Consider the following 25237-nt stretch of genomic DNA (forward strand, 5'->3'; position numbering starts at 1 on the left):
GTCTGCAGATTGTCATGGTCTGGAGAGAGGAGAGATTACTCCTGTGGCAGAGGTAAGTTCTTGGTGGGGAGAGGGGAGGAGCAGGGTCCTGGCCGGAAACCGCTGCTCCGTGCCTGTGTTCTGTGGTGCGCAAGGACCTGCGCTGTACACACAGCGGATGTTCAGGACCTGCGCTGTACACACAGCGGATGTTCAGGACCTGCGCTGTACACACGGCGGATGTTCAGGACCTGCGCTGTACACACAGCGGATGTTCAGGACCTGCGCTGTACACACAGCGGATGTTCAGGACCTGCGCTGTACACACGGCGGATGTTCAGGACCTGCGTGACGTCACGTGTCTGTTACCAGTACGGGAGTCTAGGAGGGTCAGGAACTTTATTTATTATATCTTTCTTTCCTCCCATAGGATATTATCTCCATGTGGAACCAACCACTACAAAACTAAGTAGCACAACGCACTTTACTTAGAATCATCAGGATTTGCCTATAACTCTATTTATCCTTTGCTCTTATCAAAATATTTTTTAGCCGATTATTATTGTTCTAAATAAATTCGTATTTTATACAGCCAACATCTCCTCTTTTATTCTTTAGAATTAAGCACTTATACGTTACAAACTTTGAGACTAGCGCAGGTTTATATATAATTCTATATATATATTTTTCGTCTATTGAAAATCTTAATTTCCTTCAGGGAGGGTAATATAAGTAATAGATATCTCCATCTGGGGCTCGGGGCTGGGACAGCATGGGGTGGTGTGCTTTTATAAGGCTGAATTTCAGTCCCACTCCCAGTGCATCCCTGTTCTGAACCCATGGTGTGAAGACGACCCTACAGAACCAGGCTCTAGCTCAGCGAGTTCTGTATAACGGAGGTTAGGGATCCACGACCATCTTATTACCAGTCACCTTGCATAAAATACAGGAGACAATGCGTCGCAGAGCTTTTATAATATTATCGTACATTATCAATAATTATCTTAGAAAACGGATCAGACATTTTGGCTCAAGCCAACAGCAGCCAAAAATCTATCTCCCGGCTTAAAGGGCTTGTCCAGCCGCGGCAACGTTACCACCAAAACCAGGACACCTGATCACAATACTGAGGTCAGCAATAAAGTAAGCGCATGAAATAACAGGTGTTTTATTGGGTGAGGTGAATCTTGTGAAGGGACAAAAGTGTGAGGAAACTGCATGGGGGAGGGAATAGTGTGAAGAGACTTATATGGACAGTATAAAGGGTGATAGTGTGAAGAGATAGTATGGAGGGTGATAGTGTGAGCAGTTAGTATGGGGGTTGGAAGTGTGAAAGGATACTATAGAGGAAATAGTGTGAAGAGACAGTATGAGTGGGGGAAGGCCTGGTTTTAGACAAAGTGGGGCTCTGGGCAAATGTGGGGCCCCAAATGCTAACATATTGTACCATCACACAGAAACATTTAGGCTGTATTTACATACGCTGAGCTTAGGCCGCTAAATGATCAACAATATTAAAGTCATTCAGCACTAGTTTCCCGGCCTCTTTACACCGGCTGAGGAAGAATGATGGGGACAGTGCGACATGCAGAAGTAGTGCTGTTGCTTTAAAAGCATTCAGCAACTATTAGAAGTAACACAAGCACAGGAGACAGGAAGTGTTGTGCTCCAGAAGCATCCAGCAACTAGAGGCGTTTGATAGAACCCTCCTGTTAGTTTTTTCTATCTTGTGTTTTGCGGTTACGTGACCAGCTGCCTATATATTCCAGCTCCGTCCTTCTGGCTTTGCTGGACTTCAGTGTTGTTTGACTGTCTCTCTAGCCAGGTGCTTCGGTGCCTATCTCTGTCAGTTCTTGGTCCTCTGGGACCTCTAGTACGTTTTGTCTGTTTGTCTTTTGTGCTCTGCATCTACTTCTGTTTAGGAGGTGTCCCAATTTTGTCCCAGTCCTTAGTTCTTTTGGGACCCCTCCCTTAACTCTATAGGTCTTCGTTCAGACTAGCCGAGGACTAAGGCGGGTCTGTTCACAAGGAACAGGCAGCCCGCTACATCGTAGGGATTCAGCTTAGTCTTACTGTAGGGACAGCTTTCCCCTATCTTTCCTTAGTTCTTGTTGCAGATCATAACAGCGTTAACACAGTCACAGGAGAAGGGGAGTGTTTTAGCAGAGCCCCAGGGGGATTATGGGGAAGTCGTTTAATGTCTGGCTGGAGCCGAAGAGAAAGGTGGTGTGTGTTCTGTATCTCACAGAAGCTCCCTTGCAAGTGAAAAGGATTCAAGTCAGGAGTGAAGCTAAGCACAGGTCAGGTAGAGTTCCTGAACTAGCAGTGCAGAGTATTGTCAGGCAGAAAGATAAGGACTGGAAGAAATGGTGTCACAGGGATCATCTCCCTCAGAAAACCCCCTCCTCCATCTCACTGTGCTGTAAAGAATGCTGTGTTCATTAATGTGCCTTTGCATTAGAACTGTGCTGTCCTGTACTACCAGGAAGACTGTGAACTGCTGTGCTGCTAAGGAAACTGTACTGTTTGTCACTGAATCCTGTTGCTGATAAGACTTAATTGCACTGGCTGTGCGGCTTCATATTAAATGCTACTGTTCTACCGTTTATGAGGACTCTTGTCAAGTGTGTCTGATCAGCAAGTGAAACAACCTACGTGTCTGTGCCTGAGGGTCAAAACCCCTGTGTGCCTGAGAGAAGCTGCAGCACATGGTCTATGGTCGCCCTGAGTAACGGTTCCCCCAGGACTTCAAAGAATTCATGTAACCTGTCTCGGCCCTATCTGAACCTAGCGACGTGCGTGTAACAACATCAGTAGTACATCAGTCTGTCCCCATACAGTATCATGTTATCAGCAGCATATCTGTAGTTTACACCGGGCGATGTATTCTGAGAACAGTGATTTTTGTTCCGGCATGAGCAGTCCAATCAACCGATAAATAGGCAGCATTTTGCTTGTTTAGTATAATGCATCCCATAGTCTTCAACATAGCATAATGCACCCCATAGTCCTCTATATAATATAATTCACCCAATAGTCCTCCATACATTATAATGCACCTGATAGTCCTCAATATAGTATAATGCTCCCATAGTCCTCCATATTGTATAATGCACTCAATAGTCCTTCATAAAGTATAATGCAGATCCATAGAGTATAATGCAGCTCCATAGAGTATAATGCAGCTCCATAGAGTATCATTCAGCCCCCCATAGAGTATAATGTGGTCCCATAGAGAATAATGTAGCCCCATAGAGTGCAATGCATCCTCATAGAGTACATATAGTATAATGCAGCCCCATAGAGTATAATGTAGTCCCTATAGAATATAATGTAGCCCGATAGAGTACAATGTGGTCCCATAGAGTTAATGCATTCCCTTAAAGTATAATGCGGCCCCATAGAGAATAATGCAGCCCCATAGTGTACATACAGTGCTGGCCAAAAGTATTGGCACCCCTGCAATTCTGTCAGATAATACTCAGTTTCTTCCTGAAAATGATTGCAATCACAAATTCTTTGGTATTATTCTCTTCATTTAATTTGCTTGCAAGGAAAAAACACAAAAGAGAATGAAGCAAAAATCAAATCATTGATCATTTCAAACAAAAGTCCAAAAAAGGGCCGGACAAAAGTATTGGCACCCTCAGCCTAATACTTGGTTGCACAACCTTTAGCCAAAATAACTGCGAACAACCGCTTGCGGTAACCATCCATGAGTTTCTTACAATGCTCTGCTGGAATTGTTGACCATTCTTCTTTGGCAAACTGCTCCAGGTCCCTGATATTTGAAGGGTGCCTTCTCCAAACTGCCATTTTGAGATCTCTCCACAGGTGTTCTATGGGATTCAGGTCTGGACTCATTGCTGGCCACCTTAGAAGTCTCCAGTGCTTTCTCTCAAACCATTTTATAGTGCTTTTGGAAGTGTGTTTTGGGTCATTGTCCTGCTGGAAGACCCATGACCTCTGAGGGAGACCCAGCTTTCTCACACTGGGCCCTACATTATGCTGCAAAATTTGTTGGTAGTCTTCAGGCTTCATAATGCCATGCACACGGTCAAGCAGTTCAGTGCCAGAGGCAGCAAAGCAGCCCCAAAACATCAGGGAATCTCCGCCATGTTTGACTGTAGGGACCGTGTTCTTTTCTTTGAATGCCTCTTTTTTTTTCCTGTACACTCTATGTTGATGCTTTTTCCCAAAAAGCTCTACTTTTGTCTCATCTGACCAGAGAACTGTAGTGCACACGCCCGGACTGAGTGGCGTGTGCATGTGTATGTAGTGATTCCACTGGACCGTGCCGGAGAGTGAATACCTGGAGGGGCGTAACTAAGTATCAACCCGATCCGACCAGGGTCGCACGACGGCATACGACGCCAGTGCACCAAGGAGGAACCGAGCAGAGGGACCAGGTGCTACTCCAGGACAGACCCTGGACACGGCTGTTGACCCACAGAGGGGAATACAGGAACAGGCAGGTTAGGCTGGCATACAGTCTGCTGGGTATAGGCAGACACGGCTGGTATGCAGACTGGTAGATGCTGGTAAGCACGACTGGTATGCAGGCAGGGAGGTACTGGCAGGTACGACAGGTTGGAGCACCGAGTGGATAGGACCCAGTACAGACTGGGACTCAGGAACAGAACCGCAGATGCGGTGGACAAACAGCAGAGTGAGGCCGCCCAGAGCGGCGAGCAAGAGCAGAACAAGACGAGACCGCCTGGAGCGGTGAGCGAGAGAAGAGCAGGACAAGGCCGCCTGGAGCGGTGAGCGAGAGAGGAGCAGGACGAGACTGCCGAAGCAGCGAGCAAAGGGTCAGAGCAGAGCGAGACTGCTGGAGCAGCGAGCAAAGGATCAGAGCAGAGCGAGACTGCCGAAGCAGCGAGCAAAGGGTCAGAGCAGAGCGAGACTGCTGGAGCAGCGAGCAAAGGGTCAGAGCAGAGCGAGACTGCCGGAGCAGCGAGCAAAGGGTCAGAGCAGAGCGAGACTGCCGGAGCAGCGAGCAAAGGGTCAGAGCAGAGCGAGACTGCCGGAGCAGCGAGCAAAGGGTCAGAGCAGAGCGAGACTGCCGGAGCAGCGAGCAAAGGGTCAGAGCAGAGCGAGACTGCCGGAGCAGCGAGCAAAGGGTCAGAGCAGAGCGAGACTGCCGGAGCAGCGAGCAAAGGGTCAGAGCAGAGCGAGACTGCCGGAGCAGCGAGCAAGGCAGAGCAGAGGGGACAGGGCTCTGTTCACATGGAACAGACTGGAAGGGAAAGGCAGAACCAGGTACACACAGGATACTTGCAATGAAGTAGCGAGTGGACTCTAAACTCACAAACGGGAGTACAGGGACAACGAGTAGGAGTTAGGTACGGGATCAGATTCTGCAGGAAAAGGGAAGGTACGGACATAGAGAAAAACAGGTAACAGGCTAGGAGAGTATTCAGACAAGAACAGACACAGCAGCAAGATACAGGAGCGGGTCTAGGTATGCGGCCCCTAGAAGGCGGAACGAAAAGTCTAGGAGCGTGTTCAGACAGGAACAGGCAAGATATAGGAACGGGTCTAGGTATGCGGCCCCTACAAGGCGGAAAGAACAAGCTAGGAGTGTGTTCACACTGGCCTGGAAATACAGCCTCCAGGATAGGCAGAAGACAACAGACTAGAAGATAGTTCAGACAGGACACAGTTCAGACATGGGAACTGATACCGCAAGGCAGGAAGCATAGACAGGACCTGGCACATCAGTGACAGGAAGCCAACTGACAGACCACAATGCTCAGGCATGGATTCCAGGGAGGAGCTGGGTTAAATACCAGGTGACAGACAGCAATAGGCTGAAGACGCACAAGGGGTGTGCCTGCAGCAGCTACAAGAAGCAGGAAGTGATCGGGCGCCGCCCTTAAGCAGAAGAAACAGAGGCAAGCAGACAGCATGGAGGGAAGCCAGGCTAGCAGACTGGACTGGAGATCAAGTGCGCGCTCTTGCACAGTGGGAGATGACCACTATGCAAGGACGCCGCCAGGTATGTTACAAGAACATTCTTTCAAAACGTTTTATGCTTTCTCAGGTAAGTTTTGGCAAACTCCAGCCTGGCTTTTTTATGTCTAGGGGTAAGAAGTGGGGTCTTCCTGGGTATCCTACCATACAGTCCCTTTTCATTCAGACGCCGACGGATAGTACGGTTTGACATTGTTGTACCCTCGGACTGCAGGGCAGCTTGAACTTGTTTGGATGTTAGTCGAGGTTCTTTATCCACCATCCGCACAATCTTGCGTTGAAATTTCTCATCAATTTTTGTTTTCTGTCCACATCTAGGGAGGTTAGCCACAGTGCCATGGGCTTTAAACTTCTTGATGACACTGCGCACGGAAGACACAGGAACATTCAGGTCTTTGGAGATGGACTTGTAGCCTTGAGATTGCTCATGCTTCCTCACAATTTGGTTTCTCAAGTCCTCAGACAGTTCTTTGGTCTTCTTTCTTTTCTCCGTGCTCAATGTGGTACACACAAGGACACAGGACAGAGGTTGAGTCAACTTTAATCCATGCTAACTGGCTGCAAGTATGATTTAGTTATTGCCAACACCTGTTAGGTGCCACAGGTAAGTTACAGGTGCTGTTAATTACACGAACTAGAGAACCATCACATGATTTTTCAAATGGTGCCAATACTTTTGTCCACCCCTTTTTTAGGTTTGGTGTGGAATTATATCCAATTTGGCTTTAGGACAATTCTTTTTGTGTTGTTTTCATTGAAGACAAATTAAATGAAGAGAATAATACCAAAGAATTTGTGATTGCAATCATTTTCAGGGAGAAACTGAGTATTATCTGACAGAATTGCAGGGGTGCCAATACTTTTGGCCAACACTGTATAGTATAATGCAGCCCCATAGAGTATAATGCAGCCCCATAGAGTATAGTGCTGCCCCATAGAGCATAATGCAGCCCCATATAGTACAATGCTGCCCCATATAGTACAATGCTGCCCCATATAGTACAATGCTGCCCCAGAGAGTACAATGCAGCCCCATAGAGTACAATGCAGCCCCATAGAGTACAATGCGGCCCCATAGAGTACAATACAGCCCCATAGAGTACAATGCAGCCCAAAAGAGTACAATGTGGCCCCATAGAGTACATTGTGGCCCCATAGAGTACATTGCGGCCCCATAGAGTATAATGCGGCCCCATAGAGTATAATGCGGCCCCATAGAGTATAATGCGGCCCCAGAGAGTACAATGCAGCGTCATAGAGTACAATGAGGCCCCATAGAGTACAATGCAGCTCCATAAAGTATCATGCAGTCCCACAGAGTATAATGCGACCCCATAGAGTATAATGCGGCTACATAAATTATAATACAGCCCCATAGAGTACAATGCGGCCCCAAAGAGTATAATGCAGCTGCGAAGAGTATAATGCAGCCCCAAAGAGTATAATGCAGCCACACAGAGCATAATGCAGCCCCATAGAGTATAATGTGGCCCCATAGAGTACAATGCAACCCCACAGAGTATATTGTGGCCCCATAGAGTATAATGCAGCCTCATGGAGAATAATGCAGCTCCATAGAGTATAATGCAGCCCCATAGAGTATAATACAGCCCTATAAAGTATTATGCGGCCTCCATAGAGTATAATGCAGCCCCATAGAGTAGCATGCAGCCCATAGAGTACATATAGTACAATGCAGCCCCATAGAGTATGATGCAGCCCCATAGAGAACATATAGTACAATGCAGCCCCATAGAGTATAATGCAGCCCCATAGAGTATAATACCGCCTCATAGAGTACAATGCAGACCCATAGAGTATAATGCAGCCCCATAGAGTATAATGCAGCCCCATAGAGTATAATGCAGCTCCATAGAGTATAATGCGGCCCCATAGAGTATAATGCAACCCTCACAGAGTATAATGCGGCCCCACAGAGTATAATTCAGCCCCATAGAGCATAATGTGGCCCCATAGAGTATAATGCAGCCCCGTAGAGTACAATACAGTCCATAGAGTACAATGCAGCCCCATAGAGTACAATGCAGCTCCATAGAGTACAATGCAGCCCCATAGAGTATAATGCAGTGCCATAGAGTACATACAGTATAATGCAGTCCCATAGAGTATAATGCAGCCCCATAGAATACATATAGTACAATGCAGCCCCATAGAGTACAATGCAGCACCATAGAGTACATATAGTACAATGCAGCCCCATAGTCCTCCAGTATTAGAGCCATCACAATGTACTCACTGATTTAAAAAAAATAAAAACAATACTCACCTCTCCCCATTCCCCCACTGCAGAGTGTCGCCTCAGCAGCGTAGCGCTCGATGAAGTGATGTCATCAGGCCCACTGTGTAATACGCAGAGGGGGAATTATCAGAGAGGGAGCATCACCTGACACTTTCTGCTCTATCATTGTTTTCAACTGTATCGGCACACCACTGGCTGAGTGCTCCTGAGGGAGTGGGGAAAATGCCTTGTTTGCCTGCCCCTAACGTCGGCCCTGGGTGCGGTAGTATGAGAGGAGTAGTAACGAGAGGAGAGAGTATGGGGGGGTGGGTAGTGTGAGGGGACAATATAAGGGTGTCTTTTCTCATGGGGTGCACTCAGATAGTACTGGGCAGCCTGTCTAATCTAATAGTATTGGCGTAACTAATAGGCTGTAAGCCAGATTCTGTGCACTACCCAGGTGTGAACAGCACCCTATACAAGCTTTTTGTGTGCAATTCTAATGCTAAGCAATCACCCCCTCCATGAAATGGTAGGCTGTGAGTAATTGCCTCATCAGTATTTTGCACCTGTGTTTCTGCCATCTTTAGTATATGGGTTTGCTGCATCCTGGTAGTGCATTAGTTCTGAGACCTGGGCTGGTAAACACTGCTGCCCTTTTTGGTGTTTTTTCTTGAATTTGGGGGGAATTTTAATTCTTCTTATTCTGGCTTTGCTTCTAGTTTAGGACAATATAAGGGAGGCAAGTTTGAGGGAATAGAAGGGGGGATGAGTGTGAGGTGACAGTATGAGAGAAAATTTGTGAGGGTACAGCATGGGGGAGAAATGTGTGATGGGACTGTTTGGAGGAGAAAAGTATGAAGAGACAGTATGGGGGGAGACAAATGTGAGGAGACAGTAATGGGGTTAGCATGTCAGTACAATATGGGGGAAGTGTGATGGGACAGTTTGGGGGAGAGAAGTGTAAGGGAACAGAATGGGGTTGAGTGTGAGGGGACACTATGGGGAGAATATTGTGAGGCGACAATATGGATGGGAGTGAAAGGAAAGTATGGTGGTGGGAAGCGTGAGGGGACAATATGGGGAGAAAAGTGTGAGGGGACAGTATGGGGGTGATTGTGAGAGGACTGGATGGAGGAGAAATGTGTGATGGAAACTGTATGGGAAGAGAAAAGCGTGATGGTACAGTTCAGGGGAGTAAAGTTTGAGGGAACAGTTGGGGGGATCGTGAAGGGTCAGTATGGTGAAAGTGTGAGGGGAGAGTATGGGAGAAAAAAATTGTTAGGAACAGTATGGGGGAGGTGTGAGGTGACATTATAAGAGAGAATAGTGTTAGGAGTAAGTATGGGTGGGATTCTGAGGAAACAATATGGAGGAAATAATGTGAGGATACGATATGGGGGTGGGAAGTGTCAGGGGACTATATAGCGGGAGAAAAGTGTGAGGGAACAGTATGAGGGGAATGTCACGAAACATTATGGGGGAAGAGTGTGAGGAGACATTAGGGGGTGAATAATGTGAAGAGACAGTATGGTGTGAGTGTGAGGGAATATTATGGGGTTGGGAAGTTTGAGGAGACATTATGGGGGGAAAAATGTGGTAGGGGACAGTGTGGGGGTTTGAAGTTTTGAAGGCACTGTATGGGGGGAGGAGGGTCAGGGAACACTATGGGGGGATTAGTGTGAGGTGACATAATGGAGGAGAATAATGTTAGGGGATAGTATGAGGTTGAGTGTAAGGGAACAGTATGGGGGCAAATGTGAGATAACAAAATGGGGGAGAAATGTGTGATGGGACTATATGGGGGAGAAAAGTGTGAGGAGATAGTATGGGAGGAAAATATTGTGAGAGGCAGTATGAGAAGGAACGAGTTAGAGTATAAAAACATGTGGGGGGACAGTAGGGGGTGAGTGTGAGGGATAGTATGAGGTTGAGTTTGAGGGGACCATATGGGGGAAAGTGTGTGAGAGAACAGTATGTATAAAATGTGTAATGGTAATGTATGATTGAGAAAAGTGTGAGGAGACAGTATGAGGGGAGAAAAGTATGAGGGTATAGTATGGGGAGAAAGATTTGAGGGTCCTGTATGTTGGGAGAAATGTGTGAGGGGACAGCATGGGGGAGAAATGTGTGAGGGGACAGTATGGGGGTGAAATGTGTGAGGTGACAGTATGGGGGACGTGTGAGGGGACACAGTATAGAGACTGGGTAGTGTGGGGAGAGAAGAATAGAGATGGGACAGTGTGGGGTGACAGTGGGAGGGGACAGTATACAATGGGAGGAGTGTTAGGAGGGGGCACAGTATAGAGACTGGGCAGTATAAGGGGGGACAGTGTGAAGAGGCTGCCCAATATGGAAAGGGAGCAGCATGATGGGAGACACTTAAGATAGGGACAGTGTGATGTTTATAGCTAATCAGGGTGGACAGTGAGATGGTTATAACTAATAAAGGCAGACAGTGTGGAGGTTATAACTAATAAGGATGTACAGTGGTGGTTAAAGTTCATAAGTGTGAACAGTGAAAAGGCAGTATTTTATAGGTGAGGACTGTGTGGGGACATGTTCCATAAGGGGGACGGTATGGGGGTCATATTTTGTGCATGAAGCACAGTGATGCAGAATTATTCAGGGGCTCAGTATAAGGCAGATATTTTCATTCAGAGTCATTATAATGACATTGTGCGTCCTTGGAAGTGTATTGTCATGCACAGACACATCAGGCCCATGCATGACAATACACGCTGCCGGCCAATCAGAGGCCAGCAGCTGACAAAGTAAATCAGCTGACGGCTTAACAGAAGGATGCCGCCCCGTGGGGAATGAAGGGAACGTGTATTTATTTATTTATTTTTTAATCAATGGCCATACTAGTACATGGATGACTATGGGGTGCAGTGCATTATACTTTATGGATGACTATGGGGTGCAGTGTATTATACTTTATGGATGACTATGGGGTGCAGTGCATTATACTTTATGGATGCCTATTGGGTAAAGTTCATTATACTTAATGGATTACTATTGGGTGCAGTGCATTATACTTTATGGTTGCCTATGGGGGTGCATTATACTTTATGCATGACTATGGGGGTGCATTATACTTAATGGATTACTATGGGGGTGCATTATACTTAATGGATGACTATGAGCCGTGCATTATACTTTATGGATGATTATGAGGGTGCATTATACTTTCTGGATGACTATGGGCTGTGGATTATACTTTCTGGATGACTATGAGGTTTATTACACTTTATGGATGACTATGAGAGATGCATTATACTTTATGGATGACTATGGGTGGGGGGCATTATACCTAATGGATGACTATTGGGGGTGCATTATACTTTATGGATGACTATGGAGGGGTGCATTATACTTTATGGATGACTATGGGAGTGCATTATACTTTATGGATGACTATGGAGGTGCACTATACTTTACGGATGACTATGAGCTGTGCATTATACTTTATGGATGACTATGGGTGTGCAGTATACTTTATGGATGACTATGGGGGTACATTACACTTTATGGATGACTATGAGAATACATTATACTTTATGGATGACTGTGAGCTGTGCATCATATTTTATGGATGGCTATGAGGTGCATTATACTTTATGGATGATTATGGGGTCCATTATACTTTATAGATGACTATGGGGGTGCATTATACTTTATGGATGACTATGAGGGTGCATTATACTTTATTGATGACTATGGGCCGTGCAATATACTTTAAGATGGACTATGAGCGGTGCATTATACTGCATGGGTGACTATGGGCTGTACATTATAATATATGAAGAATATGGGCTGTGCATTATACTAATATGGACTACTATGGGTTGTGCATTATACTACATGAATGAGTATAGGCTGTTCAGTATATTATATGGATGACTATGGGATGCATTAAACTATATGAAGGACTATGGGGAGTGCTTTATACTTATGCTATGAAGCCCCATGACTTCACTGTATGCCCCTAGTGAGCATAATGGTTTATTTTTTTCTATACATTAAAGAACAGTGGCAGAACGGGGGACATATACCAGGATGGAGGATATATATACCAGGATTGGACCCAAGATAAAGGTCATATACCTGAATGGGCGATATAAATACCAGGATGGGGACAGGATGAGGGACATGTATACCAGGATGAGGGACATACTGTAAATACAAGAATGGGGGACATATATACCAGTCTGGGGACATATATACCAGGATGAGCGACATATATACCAGGATGGGGGGGGCGCATAAAGACTAGGAAGGAGGTCAAATACAGTTGAAACCACGAGTTTACATACACTGTGAAGGTTACACCAATTTAAGATACACTAGGTAACTGCTCTCCTCCAAATTAAAGATGTCTGAGTGCATGCAGAGAAGCTAATTAACCAAATCTGCTAATCTGGTTGAAAAACTTCACTCAGAAACTGAACCACACAAAATGGCATACTTTATTATGTAGACATGGGGTTAAATAGCATTCTCCTTCTAGGTGGGATTAGTAAAATTTATTGCTCTTTTCTGATAACTCAGCACGCTGGAATTTGTCCATCTATGTATCTCTTGGTTTGAGTGACGCCTTAGGAATTCCGATGGAGGGGGTAAGTTCGCCCCTCAGCGCCATCTTTGCCAACTCGACATGAATCTTTCTGTTATCAGCCGTGCACATGCATACGTCATTCCCAGGAAATCATTTAGTTATTTGTGTCTACAAATTAGAACAGAAGCTGTTAGTTATATATTCATTAACTATTAACATAATCCATGTGCATATACACATTTGCATACATACATACACATAGATTATTCCATCATCGCTATATTGATTCACACTGATTAGGTAATCTATTAGAAGACACTAATTGATTTTCTATAATACATATTTTACCTTGACAACACTATATAAAATGACACATATGCATGTTTTTCTCAATATTTGACATGAAACCGTTTTAGGTCTATTAGGATTACCATAATTTTTAAGATTTGCCAGAATAATGAGAGAGAGAGAGAGTTAATGTTTTAAGACATTTTTATTACTTACTGCAAAGTAAAAAGTTTACATACACTAAGATTACTATGCCTTTAAACAATTCTGGACTGCCCATATGATGATGTCATGTGTTTGGAAGTTTCTGATAGTTTTTTTTACAACATCAGAGTTAATTAGAGACTAGAGAATTTTAATGCCCACCTGAAACACACTGCTGTTTGTGTAGCATCATGGGAAAGTCTAAAGAAATCAGCCAAGAAATCGGGAAGAGAATTGTGGACTTGCACAAGTCTGGGTCATCCTTGGGTACAATTTCAAAATACCTGAAGGTGCCTCATTCATCTGTACAAACAATTATACGCAAGTACAAACAAGATGGGAATGTCCAGCCATCATACTGTTCAGGAAGGTTCTGTGTCGCAGAGATCAACGTGCTTTGGTCCGACAAGTGCATATAAACCCAAGGACAAAAACAAAAGACCTTGTGAAGATGACGGCGGAAGCTGGTAAGATTGTGTTAATATGCACAATGAAATGAGTACTGTATCACCATGGGCTGAAAGGCCACTCTGGCAGAAAGAAGCCATTACTCCAAAAGAAACATAAAAAAGGCAGATTAATGTGTGCAAATGCACACAGGAAAAAAGACCTTAATTTTTGGAGACATGTCCTGTGTTCTGATGAAACTAAAATTGAACTTTTTGGACATAATGACCATCGTTACGCTTGGGGGAAAAAGGGAGAAGCTTGGAAGCCTAAGAACACCATCCCAACTGTGAAACACGGGGGTGGCAGCATCATGATGTGGGGTTGTTTTACTGCAGTAGGGACTGGTGCACTTCACAAAATAGATGGCATCATAAGAAAAGAATATTATGTGGCAATACTGAAGCAACATCTCAAAACATCAGCAAAGAAGTTAAAGCTTGGGCAGAAATGGGTCTTCCAAATGGACAATGACTGGCAGAATACTGCTAAAATGGTAACAAAGTGGCTTAAGGCTAACAAAGTCAATGTTTTGGAGTGGCCATCACAAAGCCCTGATCTCAATCCTATTGAAAATTTATGGGAAAAGCTGAAAAGGCAGGTGCGAGCAAGACGACCTACAAACCTGGATCAGTTACACCAGTTTTGTCAGGAAGAATGTGCTCAAATTCCAACCAACTATTGTGAGAAGCTTGTGGAAGGATATCCCAAACGTTTGACCCAAGTCATTGAGTTTAAGGGCATCAAATACTAATGAAATGTATGTAAACTTTTGACCTTTCAGTAAGTAATAAAAATGCCTTAAAACATTCTCTCTCTCATTATTCTGGCATTTGGCAAATATTAAAAATTATGGTAATCCTAATTGACCTAAAACGGGAAAGGTTTATTCTGATTTCATGTCAGATATTGAGAAAAACATGCATATGTGTCTTTTTATATAGTGTATGTAAACTTCTGGTTTCAAATGTATATACAGTATATATATACATTTATTCAGGATGGGGGGGCCTGGTCCAAATCTTGCACCGGGGCCCATCAGACTGTGGTTACACCACTGCCTGCAGCGACTGTGGACTTGTCTCACATCATTTACATCTGGGACGTCATTGGTCAGCAATTAAAAAGGACGCTGCCAGTGCATTCAGTGTGGCAGAACATTAGTAAAACAACCATAATAACCTCCTTTATTACAAGGTGAGAAAGCTTGGGTTTTTCTGGACGTAGTGCTCATACTCGATACGGAATAAATCGAAATGTTTTCAAAATTTTGTTTCCATTTTTAAATCATTTGCCTATCATTAAAGGTGTGGTCAAAAACTAGAATTTATTTTAATCCGAAATGTCTGTCTATTTAAAGTCATCATAATCTGATCTCTTTTATAATATAATTTAATTCAAATGCCCCTATCGTTTCTACACTAAATTCATTTTTTTTAACGTCTTCGTCTGTGATGAGACTTAGTTTGAGCATTCCAGTGAATGCTGGAATATTCAAACAAGTCATCATCGGGGGCAGAGGCTGCGGTCACTGCTGCAGTCTCTGCACCCACCCTTTAATGAAGCGTCAATCAGTGATCTCTGTTTCAGGGGCCTGGTCTACTGACCATGCGTTGGTTGTCTATTGAGACTTATGCTCAGTAGGATCTTGTCACTGTGCAATATTCTTCTCAGTGCACAGTGACAATGCGCTCCCTCACCGGCTCTGATGAGAAGTGACGAGCCAGCAAGAGAGCGCACTGTCAGTGCGCATGGTAAGGAGAGAATCCACAATCAGAGACCAGTACCACCCTGCAAGTGTCGTTACTTGCGCTCTCTTGCAAGCAAGTAATCTTTTGCTTATTCATATTGCCAGTCCAGGAGCATCTCAGTTTTCCTGTACCATTTGCGATCCTGTATCAATATTTTTTTTGTGCTATTTTGATTGTTTGTAAAGTTATTTTTGATTTTTTTTATCCATTTAGTGTATTTATAGTAGTTAGGTCTAGAGGTGTTATATTATGTTATATGACTTTAAACAAAACTCATTTTTTTATTTTATTTAATGTCTATTGTGAAAAGGGTTCTTCTTTTCAAGTATTTGTCCCTCATAATATGATTGTACCACCTATATTTGTAAGTTTTTTTAAAGTGGCAGTAGTACGTATTTTCTAATGTTTAAAATATTATTTTATGTGACACTTTGTCACAGGGGATCTTGGGGATTAGAGGAGGACACATGATGTCAGGGGTTCTTGGGGATTAGAGTGAGACACTGGGTAGCAGGGAATCTTGGTGAAGATTACAGATGGACACTGAATGGCAGAGAATTTTGGTGGTAGGGGCTTTTGCACAGCAGTAATTTTTATTTTACATTAGGTCAGTAACTTAACCAGACCCAGTCCTTTACAGTCCTGCTCATCGTTATTGGCACCCATGAAGTTTAAACCCTTTATAGCCCAGGGCGTACTAATACGTACCTGCGCCCTGGGCTTTAAGAGCCAGGTACGTATTAGCACGCCCTGTTGATTTTGCCCGCACACACGCTGTGCGGACGCGATCGCCGCCGGGTGTCAGCTGATTGTCACAGCTGACACCCATTGCTATGTGCAGGGAGTGGTCCCGCACTGCTTCTGGCACATTAACCACCGCAATGCTGTGCTCGAAGTTGATCGCAGCATTGCGGAGGTAAGAACTGCATACTCACCTCTTCCCCGCCGTCCCACGCTGTCTGTGGCCGAGTTCCGTGGTTGTCATGGTGACCCGGATGTTGTCATGACAACATCCAGGTCACCAGACAGCAGGAAGATACTTTGGTCATGCGCAGTGCATGACCAAAGTATCTTCTGCCTCTGCAGCGCTGACAGCCTGTATAGTACAGGGATGGTGCTCCATTCCTATGCTATACAGGCGATCAGAGTAAAAAAAGTGAAAGTCCCATAGTGGGACAAAGTATAAAAGTAAAAAAAGTGTTAAAAAATGAAAAAATAAATTAAATAAAAAATTGTAAAAATATATTAAAAAAAAGTAAAAATAATCCCGCAAAAATAAAAATATAATATACCCATCATTAAATATTATTATGAAAAAAAAACAAAAAAACAATAAAAGTACACACATTTAGTATTGCCACGTCCAGAACGACCTGACCTATAAAACAGTCCCACTAGTTAACCCCTTTAGTGAACACAGTAAAAAAATAAATAAAAAACAAAGCAAAAAACGATGCTTTATCATCATACCGCCAAACAAAAAATGGAATAAGACGCGATTAAAAAGTTAAATATAAATAAAAATGGTACCGCTGAAAATGTCATCTTGTTCCGCAAAAAAACAAGCTGCCATATAGCTCTATCAACCGAAAAATAAAAAAATTACAGCTCTCAGAATAAAGCGATGCAAAAAAATTTTTTTTTCTATAAAATAGCTTTTATTGTGTAAAAGCACCAAAACATAGAAAAATAATATAAATGTGGTACCGCTGTAAACGTACTGACCCGAAGAATAAAGCTACCTTATCAATTTTACCACACGCGATACGGCATAAAAAAATAAAATAAAAATAAAATTCCTGAATTGTTGTTTTTTGTTTATTCTGCCTCCCAAAAATCGGAATAGAAAGTGATCAAAAAATGTCACGTGCCTGAAAATTGTACCAATAAAAACGTCATGGCAAAAAACAAGCCATCACATGACTCTGTCGGTCGAAATATGGAAAAATTATAGCTCTCAAAATATGGCGATGCAAAAACTAATCTTTGCAAAAAAAGCGTCTTTTAGTGTGTGACAGCTGTCAATCATAAAAACCCCATATGAATCTGGCACCGCTGTAATCGCACCAACCTGAAGAATAAAGTCATCTAATCACTTATACCACACAAGGAAAAATAAACTCTAGGGTTAGGGTTGTGCTAGGATTAGGTTTGTGCTAGGGTTAGGGTTGTACTAGAGTTAGGGTTGTACTAGGGTTAGAGTTGTACTAGGGTTAGGGTTGTGCTAGGGTTATAATTGTGCTAGGATTAGGGTTGTGCTAGGGTTAAAAAATGCGTCTTTTAGTGTGTGAGAGCTGTCAATAATAAAAACCCGCTATAAATCTGGTATCACTGTAATCGCACCGACCCGAAGAATAAAGTTGTCTAATCACTTATACCGCACAAGGAATGGCGTAAAAAATAAACTCTAGGGTTAGGGTTGTGCTAGGGTTAGGGTGGGGTTTGCTAGGGTTAGGGTTGGGGTTGTGCTAGGGTTGGGATTTTTTCAAAAGTAACAAAAAAAAATGATGAAGATATGGCGACTAGTGTTGAGTGCAAGTGCTCGCTACTATGCACTGAGTATCGCAGGTGCTCGAGTGACATGCTCGAGTCTCCGCCTCATATGCTTCGCGGCCCAAAAAAACTCGCTGGGATTGCCTGCCATGCACGAGCGATCCCCGCATGTTTTTTTTGGGTGTCTAATAACCATGAAACATGCGGGCGGGGACTCAAGCATGTCACACGACCACGCGCGATACATGGTGCATACCTGAGTACCCGATGCAAACTCAAGCAGCGAGCACTTGCGCTCAAGACTAATGATAACTTATTCAATATGATGTCCTAATGTTATCAATTTTTGTGTCGTACCAATGGGTTCAAAAAGCTCATTATACCCCTTGATAAAATCCTTGAGGGGTTTAGTTTCCAAAATGGGGTCACTTGTAGGGAGTTTCCACTATTTAGGCACATCAGGGGTTATCCAAACGCGACATGGCGTCCGCTCTCTATTCCAGCCAATTTTGCGTTTAAAAAGTCACACAGTGCTCCTTACACTCCTTACATAGTTACATAGTTACATAGTTTATAAGGCCGAAAAAAGACAAGCATCCATCCAGTTCAGCCTATTTCTTGTGCACTGCAGCTATTCCGCAGCGTTGATCCAGGGGAAGGCAAAAAAAAACCATGCGGTATAGGCCAATTTACATCATTGAGGAAAAATTCACTTCCCGACTCCAATCTGGCAGTCAGATTAAATCCCTGGATTAATTAACTATCACTAAGCATAAGATGTAATTTTATTGTTCTCAAGAAACAATACTCATTAAGTGAGTTGGACATCACCACTTCCTCTCCCAGAGAGTTCCAGAGTCTCACGGCTCTGACTGTAAAGAATCCCCTTCTATGCTGGTGCAGGAACCTCCTTTCCTCCAGACGCATAGTGTGCCCCCTCGTCTTTGTCACCATCCTTGGTATAAACAGGTCATGGGAGAGATCTCTGTACTGCCCCCTGATGTATTTATACATGTTTATGAGGTTTCGTCTAAGCCTTCTCTTTTCCAACGTAAATAGGCCTAATTTTGACAACCTCTCTGGGTATTCTAGTCCCTCCATTCCCTATATTACCTTAGTCGCCCTCCTTTGTACCCTCTCTAGCTCCAATAAGTCTTTCCTGAGCACCGGAGCCCAGAACTGTGCACAATATTCTAAGTGCGGCCTTACCAGCGCTTTATACAGAGGAAGAACAATGTTCTCATCATATGCCCCTATTCCTCTTCTGATGCATGCCATGACTCTATTTGCCTTCGCAGCTGCTGCCTGACACTGGGCACTCCAATTTAATTTGCTGTTAACCAAGACGCCCAGGTCCTTCTCCATGTCAGATTTCCCCAACGGTTTCCCATTTAATATGTATGGGTGACTGCTGTTTTTCTTTCCCATGTGCATGACCTTACATTTATCGGCATTGAACCACATCTGCCATTTTTTGGGCCAACTCCCCAATTTATCTAAATCCTCCTGTAGCTGTGCCCTATCCTCATCTGTATTAACTACTTTACAAAGTTTAGTATCATCTGCAAATATTGCTATTTTACTATGAAACCCTTCCACTAGATCATTAATAAATATATTAAATAATATAGGGCCCAAGACAGACCCTTGAGGCCCCCCGCTAGTAACCCTGACACCCCCTGAGCTTACTCCATTGATTACCAACCTCTGCTTTCTATCACTCAGCCAGCTATTTACCCACTTGCACACATTATCCCCCAGACCAAGCATTCTCATTTTATATACCAACCTTTTGTGTGGCACGGTATCAAACGCTTTGGAGAAGTCAAGGTATACAACATCCACTGACTCTCCCCAGTCCAGCTGTGAGCTCACCTCCTCGTAGAAGGCGATCAGGTTTGTTTGGCAGGAGCGATCCCTCATGAATCCATGTTGATATGGAGTTAGACAGTTATTATCATTAAGATATTCTACAATAGAATCTCTAAGAAATCCTTCAAACAATTTACCCACAACAGACGTTAAGCTTACTGGTCTGTAGTTCCCAGGGTCACTTTTAGACCCCTTTTTGAATATTGGTACCACATTTGCTTGGTGCCAGTCTAGTGGGACAGTCCCTGTCCATAAAGAGTGCTTGAATATAAGATACAGCGGCCTGTCTATCACATTACTTCATTCTTTTAGTACTCGGGGGTGTATGTCATCTGGGCCTGGTGACTTGTCTATTTTGATATTATTTAGGCGTTTCTGAACTTCCTCCTGGGTTAGGTGGGTGATATTTAGCGGAGGGTTTACTTTATCACTCTGCATTTCCTCCGATAAATTGTTTTCTTTTGTGAAAACAGTGGAGAAGAAGCTATTGAGTAGGTTTGCTTTACCCTCATCGCCCTCTATGATTTTACCTAGGTTATTTTTCAATGGGCCAACTCCATCAGTTTTAATCCTTTTACTGTTTATATAGTTAAAGAACAGTTTGGGATTCGTTTTACTTTCCTTGGCAATTAGTCTCTCTGTCTCCTCTTTTGCTATTCTTATTTGTTTCTTACAGATTTTGTTTTTTTCCCTATAAGATATTAGCGCTTCCTCGCTGCCTTCTTGTTTAAGTTTACCGAAAGCCCTTTTTTTGTTTTTCATTGCCCTCTTGACTTCCTTATTTAGCCACATTGGCTTCCTCCTATTCCTAGCCCTTTTATTCCCATAAGGTATGTACCTTCTACAGTGACTATGTAGGACTATTTTGAAAATTTCCCATTTTCTATCCGTGCTCCTATTACTGAAGATACTATCCCAGTCTATAAGGTGAAGGGCATCTCTTAGCTGATCAAACTTTGCCCTCCTGAAGTTCAGTGTTTTTGTGACAGAGGAAGAACAATGTTCTCATCATATGCCCCTATTCCTCTTCTGATGCATGCCATGACTCTATTTGCCTTTGCAGCTGCTGCCTGACACTGGGCACTCCAATTTAATTTGCTGTTAACCAAGACGCCCAGGTCCTTCTCCATGTCAGATTTCCCCAACGGTTTCCCATTTAATATGTATGGGTGACTGCTGTTTTTCTTTCCCATGTGCATGACCTTACATTTATCGGCATTGAACCCCATTTGCCATTTTTTGGGTCAACTCCCCAATTTATCTAAATCCTCCTGTAGCTGTGCCCTATCCTCCTTCCTTTCTGAACTCTGACGTGCACCCAAACACTGTATTTTCCCCACATATGGGGTATTAGCGTACTCAGAAGAAATTGCACAACAGTTTTTGGGGTCCATTTTCTCCTCTTACCCTTGTGAAAATAAAAAAATTGGGGCTAAAACATCATTTTTGTGGGAAAAGTTAGATTTTTTTATTTTCACGGCTCCATGTTATAAACTTTTGTAAAGCCCTTGGGGGTTCAGGGTGCTCACCACACATCTAGATAAGTTCCCTGAGGGGTCTAGTTTCCAAAATGGTGTAACTTCTGGGGAGATTCCACTGTTTAGGCGCATCAGGGGTTCCCCAAATGCAACATGGTGTCCGCTAATTATTCAAGCAAATTTTGCGTTCATAATGTCAAATGGCACTCCTTCCCTTCCGAACCCTGCCGTGCACCCAAACAGTGGTTTTCCCCCACATATGGGGTATCGGCTTACCCAGGAGAAATTGCGCAACAAACTGCATGGTGCAATTTCTCCTGTTACCCTTATGAAAATGCAATATTGGGGGCTGAAAAACATTTTTGTGGGAAAAATGTGAACATTTTATTTTTACGGCTCAGTGTTATAAACTTCTGTGAACAACCTGGGGGTTCAAGGTGCTCACCACACATCTAGATAAGTTCCCTGAGGGATCTAGTTTCCAAAATGGTGTCACTTGTGGGGGGTTTACACTGCTTAGGCACATCAGGGGCTCCCCAAACGCAACATGGCGTCCGCTAATTATTCAAGCAAATTTTACATTCAAAAAGTCAAATGGCGCTCCTTCCCTTCCGAACTCTGCCGTGCGCCCAAACAATGGTTTTCCCCCACATATGGGGTATCGGCTTACTCAGGAGAAATTGCACAACAAATTGCATGGTGCAATTTCTCCTGTTACCCTTATCAAAATGCAAAATTGGGGGCTGAAAAACATTTTTGTGGGAAAAATGTGAAAATTTTATTTTTACGCCTCAATGTTATAAACTTCTGTGAAGCACTTCGGGGTTCAAGGTGCTCACTACATATCTAGATAAGTTCCCTGAGGGGTATAGTTTCCAAAATGGTGTCACTTGTGGGGAGTTTCCACTGTTTAGGTGCATCAGGGGCTCCCCAAACGCTACATGGTGTCCTCTAATTATTCAAGCAATTTTACATTCAAAAAGTCAAATGGTGCTCCTTCCCTTCTGAACCCTGCCGTGCGCCCAAAAAGTGGTTTTCCCCCAGATATGGGGTATCTGCATGCTCAGGGGAAATTGCACAACAAATTTTGTGGTCCATTTTTTCCTGTTACCCCTGCAAAAATAAAAAAAATTGGGTCTAAAATAACATTTTTGTGAAAAAAGTTAAATGTTAATTTTTTTCTTCCACATTCCCAAAATTCCTGTGAAGCACGTGAAGGGTTAATAAACTTCTTGAATGTGGTTTTGAGCACCTTGAGGGGTGCAGTTTTTAGAATGGTGTCACTTTTGGGTATATTTTGTCATAAAGACCCCTCAAAGTGACTTCAAATGTGATGTGTTCCCTAAAAAAAATGGTTTTGTAAATTTTGTTGGAAAAATGAGAAATCACTGGTCGACTTTTAACCCTTATAGCTCCCTAATAAAAAAAAAATTTGGTTCCAAAATTGTGATTATGTAAAGTAGACATGTGGGAAATGTTATTTATTAACTATTTTGTGAGACATATCTCTCTGATTTAAGGGCATAAAAATTAACATTTTGAAAATTGCTACATTTTCAAAATTTTCGCCAAATTTCCATTTTTTTCACAAATAAACGCAAGTGATATCGAAGAAATTTTACCACTATCATGAAGTACAATATGTCATGAATAAAACAGTCTCAGAATCAGAGGGATCCGTTGAAGCGTTCCAGAGTAATTACCTTATAAAGTGACAATGGTCAGAATTGTAAAAATTGGCCTGGTTATTAACGTGCAAACCACCTTGGGTAGTAAAGGGGTTAAGTATGAAATGTGGAATATCTCTTGAAAAAAATTTATCAAGTGAAACAGTTTTTTGCATAGAGACTCGTGTTAAATACAAAAGAGCAAATGATAAACAATAATTTAAAACAAAAAAACAATGGGAGGGAAAAATAAAAAAACTAAAGCTTGCTGTGTCACTGGTATCGGCACCCTTTACATTAATTTAGTATGGAAACACATTTTTACTCGCCTGTGGTAAATCACAAAAGAGATTCACCTGTGATTAATTGTCGGTGCCCATGTGATGTGAATTAGCCTATGAATGATGACTTCAGTGTTTTAAAAAGCCACATGGTAGGCCCTGTTCCTTTGTCGCAATGGTGAAAACAAAGAAGGTGTCTGAGGACATCAGAACTGCTATTATTAGCAAACACAAGACTTCCAAAGGGTATAAGGCCATCTCCAAAGACCTTGGTATCCCAATTTCAACAGTGCGCAGTGTTATTAAGAAGTTTGCCAAACATGGAACTGTCAAGAACCTCCCTGGATGTGGGGGAAAGAGGAAAATTGACAAGAGATGTCTTGAAAGGATGGTGCGAAAGGTGGAAAAAAAAACACATCAAACACCCAAAGACCTGAAGGCCAACCAGGAACAGTCTGGGGTCATGGTTTCAACAAATACCATATGCCGCAAACTAAACCAAGCAGAGCTTTATGTGCAAAGGCCAAGGAAGAAACCATTGCTGAAGAAAAGACATAAAAAGGAACGACTGATCTTTGCCAAAGAGAACCTTGACAAACCACAATCCTTCGGGGAAAATGTTCTGTGCAACATGGAAGTTGAAAAACAATGTTTTATTGTTGTATTACTTTGAATTATTTAAAAAATGTATTAAAAAATCTAATAACTTTGGTACATTTCCAATTATTTGTGAAGATGTTGTACAGTCTATGAAAAAAATGAGGGGCTTCCAATAATGGTGAGCAGCACTGTATATGGGTTTTTTGGTGAAGATTAGACGGAGACAATGTGTTGCAGGGGCTCTTTGTGGGGGATACAGGGGCTCATTGAGTGGCAGAGGCTCTTGATTGGGATTAGATGGGGATATTGGGTGGCAGGGGCTTTTGGGGATTAGGGTGGGATATGGGTAGCAGGGAATCTTGGTGAGGGTTAGAAGGGTACACTTTGTGGCAGAGGCTTTTGGGTCGGGATTAACGGAGAACACAAGGTGGCAGAGACTCTTGGTGGTGATTAGAGGGGGATACTGGATGGCACTGGCTCTTGATGGGGACTAGAGGGGGACACTGAGGGGAAGGGGCTTTTGGTGGGATTATAGGGAGACAATGGGTGGGTAGCAGGGGCTCTTCGTGGAGATTACAGGAGCTCACTGGGTGGCAGAAGCGCTTGATAGGAATTAGAGGATGACATCGAGTCGCAGAGGCTCTTGGGAAATAGAGTGGTATACTGGGTGACAGGGGCTCTTGGTGAAGATTAGCGGGGGACACTGGGTAGCAGGGGCTTTTGGCAAGGATTAGAGGGGGATATCAGGTGGCATTGGCTTTTAGTGGCAATTAGAGGGGGACACTGAGTGGCAGGGCTTCTTAGGGATTAGAGGGGGATATGGGGTGACAGGGGCTCTTGGTGAGGATTAGAGGGGGACACTGAGTGTTAGGGGCTTTTGGAAGGGATTAGTGGGGGATACTGGGTGGCATGGCGTATTGGTGTGGATTAAAGGGTGATGCTGGGTGGCAAGGGATCTTGGTGCATATTAGATAGGGATGGCAGAGGTTTGTCTAGCGGGTTACTAGCTATCGGCTGTTCTAGGTGGGGATCAGTGGGGGACACTAGGTGGCAGATGCACTTTGTGGGAATTAGAGGAGAACATGGGGTGGCAGCAGATCTTTTTGTAGGGATAAGAGGGTCACACTGGGCAGCTGGAGCCTTTGAGTGCGGTTGGGGCCACTGAAAACCTCATTCCATTGAAGCATCTACCTGAACAGCTCCATGACCTCCTTGTAAAGTTACTAGAGAAACAAAGCAACTGACCTGTGGAGTCAGCCCAGTCTCACAGAGGAGTCCATTTATAATGGCAGCTGGGATGAAAAGAGGGAAGGAGGACTCTTCATTCTTCCCCTCCTCCTCTCTCCTCCATGACAGGGCGGAATAATAGTCTCACTACTGACCACAGCATGTGTTATAACG

This window comes from Phyllobates terribilis, unplaced genomic scaffold, assembly GCF_046119375.1.
Source record: "Phyllobates terribilis strain yellow unplaced genomic scaffold, ASM4611937v1 Scaffold_10__3_contigs__length_209671492, whole genome shotgun sequence".
Taxonomy (NCBI): Eukaryota; Metazoa; Chordata; class Amphibia; order Anura; family Dendrobatidae; genus Phyllobates; species Phyllobates terribilis.